This window comes from Electrophorus electricus, chromosome 18 (assembly GCF_013358815.1).
Source record: "Electrophorus electricus isolate fEleEle1 chromosome 18, fEleEle1.pri, whole genome shotgun sequence".
In the NCBI taxonomy this organism is placed as follows: domain Eukaryota; kingdom Metazoa; phylum Chordata; class Actinopteri; order Gymnotiformes; family Gymnotidae; genus Electrophorus; species Electrophorus electricus.
The window spans coordinates 16,842,416-16,852,415 of NC_049552.1; the positions used below are offsets into that span (position 1 = coordinate 16,842,416).

The following is a 10,000-nucleotide window of genomic DNA, read 5'->3' on the forward strand; positions in this document are numbered from 1 at the left end:
AGAACTTGGGATCACATCAATAAATGGCAAACATCCAAGCCGAGCTCACCCTGGGCTCTGAGCTGTCTGGGGTCTGGTCTGTAACATCGGTGAACTGCCCACGCAGGGATTCTGGCCATTATTGGCGTACATCTCTCCTAGACCTTAAAGGACTCCCTTTGAAAGCCCTTTTAGCTCAAGACTAGCCCTGCTCTTTCTGTCTGGGAAGATCAGTCTTGTATGCTGCACAGATCAGGGTTCATTACTTCACATAACATTCCTCTGTCGATGGGACTTGAATGGATGACTCAGTAATTACTAGTTTCTATCTGTGCAGACTAACTCATTTACATTGAAGTCTTGTCCGGCTCAGTGGAAATGTCTGGATGTGTTGACAGTTTCATGTGCTGGTCAAACAACGCTAACCAAGCAGCGCGCGCTGTCCTTTATCAGGCCAGACAAGATTCACGAGCTCGATTACATCGAGACATTCGCGAGATGTCAGCCAGGTATTTGAAGTTAAAAGGCAATCTTGACTTCATTGTTTTGACACAACGCTTGATAAGGCTCCCACGCAGGCATATTTGTCCAAGTTATCTCCGCGACTTTTTTTGGAAAGACGTGTTTTCTGGGCGCTCGCATTTTCTGTAAAAAATAATTAGTCTGTTTTTTGAGTCATCGGATTTTTGTTTCATCGCTCTCCTGAAATACTAACGCTGAAAAGATATTACACGTTTCGAAATCAGAGTATTGTTATTATCAAACCCACCATTAGATGCAAAACGCCCTTCATACTGCCATTCATTTCCGAGGCCACAAGGGGGTACTATATCAACTCCCCACGGCGAGGTTACGCAATTCACCATACGCTCCTTACCTCACCTGGGAGAAAGAAATTGTCATCTCGTGGACACCGTTAATAATATTATAATAAATAAAATTATTATTATTATTATTATTATTATTATTATTATTATTATTATTATTTGTACTCGAAATGCTATAAATCTTGCTTCCCAGTTCTCGATTTATTATTATTATTTTTCGTTGAAGGTTTTTACTTGTTAGTCGTGCCAAGCTGCTACTTTCTGTAATCAGCCTGTTGGACTGTCTTTACATCTCCTGTCGTAAAAACATCTCCACGTCTCGGTTTCTTCATCATCATAATCAACCACAGGCTTCTCAACCCACTAAGAAACCTTCTAGCCACGATCAGAATTGATGTATCTCTTAACAGTCTTGAATAGTCTGACAGGGAAAAATAATGAATAAAACACTAGGAACTTAGCGGTTGGTGGACCAGTGGAGCTGTGGTAACCAGTAGCACAACCCAGGCCACTAACGGCAATCTACCGACGTTTTCCGCGGTACGGAAAAACATCTGAACTGGTTAACCTTAACATGGACAAAGGAGTATTGCCGGAAAGGCAAATAAACGACAAACCAATTTCTTCCAGTCACGGAGCCTTCACCTAGCGCGCTTTCTGATGTTAGTGCGACCTGAGCGTGTTTCGCTGGGTCGAGGTGTGTGTGTGTGTGTGTGTGTGTGTGTGTGTGTGTGTGTGTGTGTGCGTGTGTGTGTGAGAGAGAGAGAGAGAGAGAGAGAGAGAGAGAGAGAGAGAGAGAGAGAGAGAGAGAGAGAGGGGGACGCGGTGCTTATTGCTGGTTCCTGTGGTCCAATAACAACGTCATAGAAAATTGCTGGTTAGAATCTCCATTTCATCTTCGCCTTTGATGTTGCGCACAAGCAAAACCATCGAGTTTCCTCTTCTTGGTCTGGAAGTTGCTGGTTGCACAGAGTACTCGCGGGACTGCGCTACGTGCGCTGCCCGTGCTGGAGTCGCGCCACATACTCCAATGCCCCTGGGCTTGTAGGAACCGCGAGGGGCCGCAGCTTCAGAAGCAGGAACGCCACTGCAGCGCTTTGAGCTACTACATTGTTAACTGAGCGGAATGGACGCTTTAACGAGACCTGACCACAGAGATGAATGTTTCTTTAACTATTCTTCTTCAAATAACCAGAAGGCAACAGCGTTACTCATCGGGTATACTCCCCACCCAATCCTTAAAAAACCTAATTATATTTACTTAATAAATAACCCAATTATCCAATTACACTGTTATAATAATCTTTATTACTGTATTATTGCGTTGGGTTTGTTTTTGTTTTTTTGTTTTTTTACATTTTTACACCCCTGTGTATCTTCCTCACGCTCTCTGAACCGTACTAAGCTGTGTACACGGGTTGTAATTCTCACTTGATCAGTAATATTTTGTAATTATAGTTTTCATATGTGTTTCGTTTTTTTTTACTCTAGAAGCTCTGATTTCAAACATTTCCTTCCCCTTCCAACATCCTTTATCACTTTTCTTTTCTAACTACGTGATTTTTTCCAGTTCCAGTCTGCTTGGAAATTCAGGCGTGTGCTGGCTGTTCTCTCACTATCACCAAGCCGGTGAATTACTCAGACAGGGTAGCACACGAACACAGGTGCTCTGTAAATTCACGAGCCCCGTCGCAGTCATACACTGTGACACATACACACATCAGTTTCTTCAAGAAGGCCATACATATGTTTTCACATGTCTGTTACTTGTTCAGAGAATTATCTTTCTGCACTGAATGCTTTGCACAGCTTTGTGGGGTCAGTCCTTTTTGATGTATATCTCTTAGAAAATTCTTTACATGTTTACCTGACACCCATTTGTAGGTAAAAGTTAGACAAGTGTTCTAATTAATTGGGCTCAAACAGCCTCTGTTAACACAGCATACTTCCAGTGATACTCAGGTGCGTTCTCTCATTCTGGGTTGTTTTTTTTTGTTTTTTTTTGTTTTTTTGTGGTTAGGAAGATTTTTTTTTCATTTGGTATGAATCATTTCATTTTTTCTATGAAACCTTTTTACTGTCAGACCTGACAAGCAAATATCACTCATGTTCAGCTGCCACGTCAGAGCTACAGTGATCACCTTCAGTCTTAAAAACACAAACCTCTGTTGCTTCCATGAACTAAGCAGTACCTGTAATCTCTGCCCATGGCTCTAATCTTAATTTAACTTTTTTGGTTTGTTTCTGCAGATTCCTTTGCAGAGATTCTGGAGCTGTTGAAGGCCTTCGCCACCGCTGCTGTACGGGTGATTGAGGGGTCTATTCATTTGTGAATAAGTGTTGAGTATCTTAATCTTCTATTTACTGTTGGAGCTCAGCTTGCTATGTCGTGCTGACTCACAGGTAGATATTATCAGGTTTGCACAGCTGGCAAACTGCATTCACGGAGGCAGTGATGGGAAACTCAATGTAGCACACACTCCCATGGAACGACAGAGAAGATGAACAGCTTGCAATCTATGATTCAGAGTCAAAGATGGTACGTTTAACTGGCTGGTGGAGTGACGTCCTGTAACATCTTTCCTCTTTCCTACAGACTAAAGCAAGTTAAAATCTATTCAGCAATGTTAAGTGACTAAAGATCTGAAACACTCACGCTTGCACTTGGTCTGATTATTATGAACCAGAGGTTCAGTGTTCATCTGCAATAGCAGTAAGACGTGACAGCCGCGTTGAACAATCAGGGAGGTTCATGGGAAAGAGGAGAGGACTTCCTCGTCACTGCTCCGCCCCCTTCCCTCGTCTGCTTCACCTAGCCGATTGGTCAGGCCTCTGCCAGACTAATAAGCACAAAGGGAGGAGGAGATCTATGCCTGATTCAGGGCGGAGCCACAGGGCGGGTCACAGGCTGCAGCATGTCAGGGCCAGTGGCTCATTGGTGAAGGTACTGGACTGGTTGTCAATTCAAACCCCACCACTGCCAGGGTGCCACTTTTGGGTCCCTGAGCAAAACCCTTAATCCTCAATTACTCAACTTATATTTGGTTAAATTCTATAAATTTGGAAACACATCCGTGGGTGGATAATGGATTTAGTCATGTATTAATTCATTATAAGGGTCTATATCACTCATACTGTAGTCTAATTAGGGATTATTCCAGTCTATAATGGTATATATCACTCATACTATAGTCTAGTTAGGGATTAGCCCAGTCTATAAGGGTATATATCACTCATACTGTAGTCTAGTTAGGGATTAGCCCAGTCTATAAGGGTATATATCACTCATACTGTAGTCTAGTTAGGGATTAGCCCAGTCTATAAGGGTATATATCACTCATACTGTAGTCTAGTTGGGATTAGCCCAGTCTATAAGGGTATATATCACTCATACTGCTGTATCGTCAGGATTGACTTAATACCAACCACAGTATGTAGAGGTCAAACTGAGTGTTATGAAACCACTGGCATATAAATGTTACTAGAAGTGTTTTCCCTGCAGTGATCTGGTGTTTAATGAGGTTGTGTGTGTATCAACTGGATTGGGAAAGAGGGACCAGTGCTCTGTATATCTGGTGAATGACAGCTAGGCTTCCCCTCCCAGACCCAGTCAGAAAGGCCCCCACTCGAGCGCCACTTAATTAGTTGTAATGGGCTGTGAGGTGCTTCCTCTGCGTCCGCTAGAGGAACCAGACGGCTTCCGGCAGCCAAGTCTCCATCAGTTAACCTCCGGATCATTAAGTGAGGCAGCTGGGTCCGGCATCGAGGGGCCTGTTAGCCTGTAACGGCCCAAGTCCCTCTGCCCTGCCTGTGCACGCTCGTCTGCCTCCACTCTGGACGGGACGGGGAAGCAGGGGTTTCCCCAGCCGCTCTGCCTCTCGTTCCCATGTAGAGTTCGTTTGATGTGCACCGGCTTGGTGGCAGACACGGACGTGGTCACGGACGTGGTGGAGGCCACACAGAGAGGTGGCGTGGAAACTCACTTGCAGGATTCGTTGTTGTGGGACCGTAAGTAAGCAGGCACCTAAACGTCGTCACAGCAATCTGTAGCAGTTGCTTGGTTAATAATAGTGCTCCTTATCTGAGGAGCTTGAGTTCACAGACACACACTCATGCTGGACTGACGTCCTGGCACCACTGGTTCCTGCTTTGTGCCCTGTGCTGCCGGGATAGACTCTGGGCTAGACTCCAGGATAAACTCTGGCATAGACGATGGGACAAACTTCAGGATAGATTGTAGCATAGATTTTGGGATATACTTCAGGATAGACCTCAGGATAGACTTTTGGATATACTTCAGGATAGACTTCAGGATAGACTTTTGGATAGACTTTTGGATAGACTTCAGGATAGACTTTTGGATAGACTTCAGGATAGACTTTTGGATAGACTTCAGGATAGACTTCAGGATAAACTCTGGCCCCCCGCAGCCCTGGACTGGATTAGGCAGTTTAGAAAATAAATGAAAGAATTAACATACAGGATTTTCTCATGAAATGATTTAAAAGCATGTTATGACATACATAGCGATTCCTATTTTTTAGTATTGTTTTGTGTGTGTGTGTGTCATCGATATCCCAGCACATGTCTCTAGCTTTGAGCTACACCTCTGCAGTGTGGGTGTGGTTCACAGCACTGTCCTGACTGCCATGGTTCCTCTTCCCCTTTGGCCTCCATTACGCTGAGGATTCGATCTCCCTCCGCCCGGTGATCTGGCTGTCAGCACAGCAAGCCTGAGCATCCTGTCCCATCCTGTGCAGATAATAATCCGAGCATAGTGCCAGCGTGCTCGCCGGGAGTGCCGCAGCTCTGTTAGTGTTGGGGCTGGTTCAACACAAACACAGCGACCCAGAGTGAGTCAGGGGCCATGGCTGATCAACTCCGCGGCATGCAAGGTGTGATTGGGGGAGCAGCACCTCTCTGAAGTGTTTCCAGCCTTGGTGCCACAGGAGCTGTGCAAGAATACAACTACAGCTGTGTTTCTGCTTCTCACACTGATCTGCAGTCTGTGACTTTTGCCTCTTTTAAATTTGAGTCACTGCACAGGAATTTGATATAAAATGCAGTCTTATTCTGAAGGTACAGTAACAAGTACCTAAACACAAAAAATAATTATTTTTAATTGCTAACAAAGAAAAAGTAACAACTACAGCAATTGTAGGCCTTTCAGAGCCATAACATTTAATCAATTCCTTAACAGGTTGTACGGTAAACAGGTATTCTCTCATATATTTAACAAGCTAAAATGTTGAGTGTTTGGATGTTTTATTTCCGCATTTCTGAATTTAAAGTCATTTGTGGTTTATGCCACATACGCGTGAAGTCCAACGAACATGTATGTTGTGTTTTCACCATGACAACTCCTTGTTCTGGAAAGTCCGCATGCATGTTGTGTGTTTGTGAGACACGTTCCTGTGGGACTTCATAATAAGATCACAAAACGATTCTGTTCATATCTGATTATATCTGATCGTATCTGATTATACAGAGGCTGGATGGCTTTGCGACTTGGTGGGACTATTTGTATATGGTGCCTACAGTTTCCTGTAGTGCGATGTTGTGGAACTAGAGAGGCCTGTTTATCTGATGGTACATGTTAAGCGTTCCTCTAAGGCCTAACCCTCCAGCTGCTTCTGTCCAGGCTGTCCAGAAGTGTTGCTTGTCACCTGATCCTGGATCCTCGCGCCTTGGGGCTTCTGGCCTTTGTCATCTTCCTCCTCCTCCTGAGCCTGATCATCACAGCAGCAACTCAGGTGACCCTAAAATGAAGGAAACATCCATTCATCACAAAGCAGATATGATTTTGGTCCTTTGGTTACGAGGGAGTCGTCTTAATGCCACTGGGGTGTTTGCACATCCAGGCCTCACAGATTGTGCTGAGGTTTGTGTTGAGAGGTCAGGGTGTTGAGGCAGGTCACAGTGGCCATTGCAGCAGGATCATAGAGGATGTGCCTGTTGGGACCAGTTTGGTCTCGGACTTGCAGGGTTGTGGTTTATTCTGTGTAGCTCATAAACATAAAAGCCAGGACTTAATGATGGGAGGAGTTTCTGAGCATTCCCTGTTCTTCCTGTCCTAGGGCGGGTATGGCAAAAACTGCATGGCCTCATGGAAGACATTACGGCTCCTGAGTCAGTACGGCTTCCTTAATGTTCCTCAGGATGACAGCAGCTGGAACGAGCAGGGTAGCAGGATCAGCGGAAAAGGCTCGGGTGCTATTGCGAACCCAAACCTGAGCCCAGCGGGACAGTGACACAAGCTGTCCATCACTCCTGTCCCGCCTCCCAGACCAAATTCTCGCAAATATATACACAGAATTTCAATCTTAAATTTAATTGTTGAATTTGACAACACCCAGCTTGAGCCACCCCTAAGTGCACCGAGGGCATTACAGCGGTTCTGTGTTTATATTCATTACGGAGGTGAAGAAGTGGTTGGGTGGAGGTCATGTAGTGGAGCGCTCATGTCTGCTGCATCTCCATGTGGCTGGAGCTGTGCGGGTGGAGGTCCACACCACTGACACAGAGACACCAGTGGCACCTGAGTTCTCTCGCGTTTGCTGACCATGAAAGATCCGCTGTCTCTGTGCCGGACATCTCCCATCTCACGTTACACAACTCACAGCACACATACTGATTATGACAACAGCAACACGATGGACGGCGCATACAGAGAGCTGGTCTGAACAGACATGGGACACTTTTGATTGTAAAATGTCACTGTGACTCAAACACTTCAGTTTAAAGGTCTTATGTAAGTAATGAAAAATTCCTCGGATAATTGTTGGCAACTTTTAATGTCAACTGTAAGCATAATTACACAAAGCTATGTTTAATTACAGGACCTGGCAATAAACCAGAGCAGAATTCCAGTGAGCAGTACTCATGCTGCAGGATGAATGAAGGTTTTAAATAACCCCGCAGTCTTGTCCTGGGTAACCAGAGCACCAGGGCTGTGTGCAGCCCAAAGGCTAGGGCAGACCTGCGATTGTAGCCCCCTGCTGGGGCTGAATGAGGGGCCTGCCTCGCAACAATTACCCCCGGGACCTGATCCGTGGAACACAAGAGTTTACAGCTCCAATCCAATCGAATCCCCAGGCAAAAGAGGCTCGGGAGAAAGAGTGCCAGCAGGTAGTAATGATCATTTAAAACAGGAACAACATTCCACGGTGGGCGCCTCACCCCTTCCTGCTGGGCTCCTGGGGAAGCCCACCAGGCTGTCCTCCTGGGGAAGCCCACCAGGCTGTCCTCCTGGGGAACACATGATACCAGTCAACACCACCTCACTCAGTCCCAACACTCTAATGGGGTCCATCAGCACATCTATGTTACGAACATTACACAGTTGTAACCCTATCGTAACACTATCATGAAGGATGTGTTAAGAATTCTAACCAAAGACAACAAGGAGGTATAAAATTGGCTAATGGCGCATAAGTGTAATGAGTTGCCCCTGTGCCCTTGTACACTGTCGAACCTGGCATGGGGCGGGCAGCTTCCCAACACAGCAGGACTGAATCTCAACGTGCCTATCTTGGCAGCAGATAGCTGTGACTAAGCTCCAAACCAGCTGAATTGAAGTCCCAACCTAACCACTCCCAAGCACTGCGTGACAGCGTCTGACGCACTCAGACCCCTCTCACGCTCCGGGGAGGGAAATGTAGGCTCTGCTGAGGAACCAGAACATTCTGCTATCCAAACGGACGACACCCTGCACCAGCCAGCAGGGACACATTTTTCCTGTGTGACTGTGGTGTCCACCAGTGGGATGGTCTCTCTTATTTTAGGTCTGAGGCTCGTTGAACAATCATCTCAGACCTGTTGTTGCTCCTTTGACGTCTCTCAGCAGGACCTGTGCTCTATTGTGTCTGCTGGCACAGGCCTGTGCCCTCGTATTCAGCCTTGTAGCACATGACACAGGAGTGACCGAGCCTGCTCCAGAAAAGCACTCCATTTCCGAACCATTCCTGGAGTGTTTGAATCTTAAAGGTGTGTTAGACTAGCTTTACAATCCAACTGTGCCAGAGGGTAACTCTCTGGATCAGGGATGGGTACCCCGGTATACTCAGACCTGATTCAGATCGCACTGGTCTAAGTTTATGATTCCTTCATCGGAGTGCAGACAGTATCTAAACGATGACTGAGCATGTGCAAACAACTACAGTAACAAAAAACTTTGACTTCTGAAAAGCTGGAATAATGATATATGTTGTTTGGAGCACATGCAGAGTACAAGTCTCCTCAGTGTGGACATCACTGTTGTTTGTCCTTTCATCTCCATCGTCAGGTGACGAATAGCTGAGATGGAGCCCCCCTATGGAGCCCTGACTGCCTCTCCTGGCTCCGCCCCCAGCCTCATGCGCACGCCCATGCTGACTGCTGTCTCTTCCTCCTTGGTTGCTAGGATGGGCTTCTTTCAGAAACCTCCCATGGATTTATTCTATCATTCAGTGACGAAGACCATCAGTCGTTTGGAAATGATGTTCAGACTTCATTTCCACAGACCTTTTCTGGTTTGTTTTTTACGTTTCACACTCATATTACCACGTTTTCTACCCCCTCTGGTAGTAGGGGAGGTGGCTTGACTCAGGAAGTACTGTTCTACTCTGCCTGATAAAGGGATGTTGTTTTTGGCTCTGTCTCTCATATTTGATCTTTTGGAACATTTGCTGATATTTTTGTCCTCTGGGCAGAAGTGGTGTTTCATGGAAACACCCCCAACACACACACACACACGCACACTCACCAACACACACACATCACAGCTGAGTACTGCACATAGGACATGAACACGCATACATGCACACACATACACGCACGCATGCACAAATACAGAGATACACATACACGTACATGCACACACTCTCACACACACACACACACTTTCCTCTGGACAAGAACAATGGAATTTTGCTGCAAGTGTTTCAGAAGCAAAACAGCTTTATGTACACAGAACAATTTTGGCTGGTTGTTTAAAAATAGAGATCAGAGCAAATGTCATGGTGCTTCAGCTCAATATTGCACCCAACCATTCGAGGTTAGAGGGCTGTAATGCATGAGCACAGTTCCAGTGGAGTTAGCAGACAACACCAGGACTGTAGCAATAACACTTAATGCTGCGTTACCTGGCTGTATATTTGTCATTATTTTCAACATCTAGTATCACCAGGCAGTATCTCAGTTTACTGAATGAGTTT

General features: G+C 45.7%; 1 long non-coding RNA gene across 1 annotated transcript; it reads left to right on the forward strand.

Annotated features, from left to right (window-relative positions):
- The first annotated feature begins 3,120 nt into the window (after positions 1 to 3,120).
- On the forward strand, positions 3,121 to 7,157 carry LOC118242972. Its single transcript, XR_004777141.1, has 3 exons — positions 3,121 to 3,145; positions 6,448 to 6,559; positions 6,884 to 7,157. It is a non-coding gene; the product is annotated as an uncharacterized LOC118242972 (long non-coding RNA).
- The last annotated feature ends 2,843 nt before the right edge of the window (positions 7,158 to 10,000 follow it).